The following is a 1,162-nucleotide window of genomic DNA, read 5'->3' as shown; positions in this document are numbered from 1 at the left end:
ATTGAGGCACAGCCTTTGACCTTGTAGAGTTCACTCTTTAATGTCTTTCTCTTTGGCTTCCTATTCCGTCAGCTTTCCCATTGAAAGATTGGAGTGTCTTTAAATTCTGGATTTGAAACCAGGTGATATTATGAAGGTGGAAAAGGGTAGTCAGCCTCCCAAACGCTCAACCTCTACCACACAGAAGGACAAGAGCAGCAGACACATGGGAATACCATCACCTGCAAGTTCCCCTCCAAGCCACGCACCACCCTAACTTGGAAATATATTGTCATTCCTTCATTGCCATTGGGTCAAAATCCTGGAAGTCCCTCCCTAACAGCACTGTAGGTGGAGCTACATCACATAAACGGTAGCAGTTCACCACCACCTTCCTTCCCAAGGGCAATTAAGGATGGGCAACAAATGCTGGCTGAGTCGGCAATGTCCACATCCTGTAAGAGATGTCAAACTGTGCAGTTTCTGTGGTATAAAATATACCTGAGTCACGGGAAGCTCTATGTCAGAATTGATGGGAAGGTTTTCCAATTTCTGAACTCAAAATGTGAGTCAATCTTGCTCTCCAAGAGAAACCCTCGACTGATCAACTGGACTACCTTGTACCAAGCAAGAACCAAAGAAGGGCAGTCTGAGAAGATTCAGAAAAGTGCTCCTGTTGTCAGCTAAGTTCCAATGGGCTATTACTGGTACGTCTTTTGTTGAGATTATGGCTAAATGGAATCAGAAGTCTGAGGTGTGCAAGGCTCAATGTGAATAAGCAATCAGGGCTGCTAAGGAGGTTAAGAAGGCCAAAGCTGCAACAAAGAAAGTCAGTGTAGCTACAGCTAAGGCTACTCAGGGGGCAGCACCCAAACAGAAGTTTACTAAGCCAATGAAGTCTCAGGCTCCACATGTTGATGCAAAACGCTAAATATCACTAACTGTTGATGTAAAATAAAACCTGAACAACATAATAAAATAAAAAAAGAGGATTTTTTAAAAAGCATGATAGTGAAAGTATGTGATCAATAGTTCATTGTAGGACCAAATATGAAACCAAGTTTGTGAAATGTCTGGTTTGGTCTCAGACTGTTGCCAGTAAGAGGAATCGGGTTGGTGACCAGGGACCAGAGTTTGGAGTGGGGACCAAAGACAATGGTATCAATATTCCCAAATGTGTGGT

At 43.2% G+C, this 1,162-nt stretch overlaps 1 pseudogene; it reads left to right on the top strand.

The window, feature by feature from the left end:
• The first annotated feature begins 423 nt into the window (after positions 1-423).
• Positions 424-910, top strand: LOC144495480 (large ribosomal subunit protein eL24 pseudogene; annotated as a pseudogene).
• Positions 911-1,162: the final 252 nt, after the last annotated feature.

Source organism: Mustelus asterias, chromosome 7 (genome assembly GCF_964213995.1).
Source record: "Mustelus asterias chromosome 7, sMusAst1.hap1.1, whole genome shotgun sequence".
Classification (NCBI taxonomy): Eukaryota; Metazoa; Chordata; class Chondrichthyes; order Carcharhiniformes; family Triakidae; genus Mustelus; species Mustelus asterias.
The sequence above is the reverse complement of the archived record's forward strand: the minus strand, read 5'-3'. Positions and strand labels throughout refer to the sequence as shown.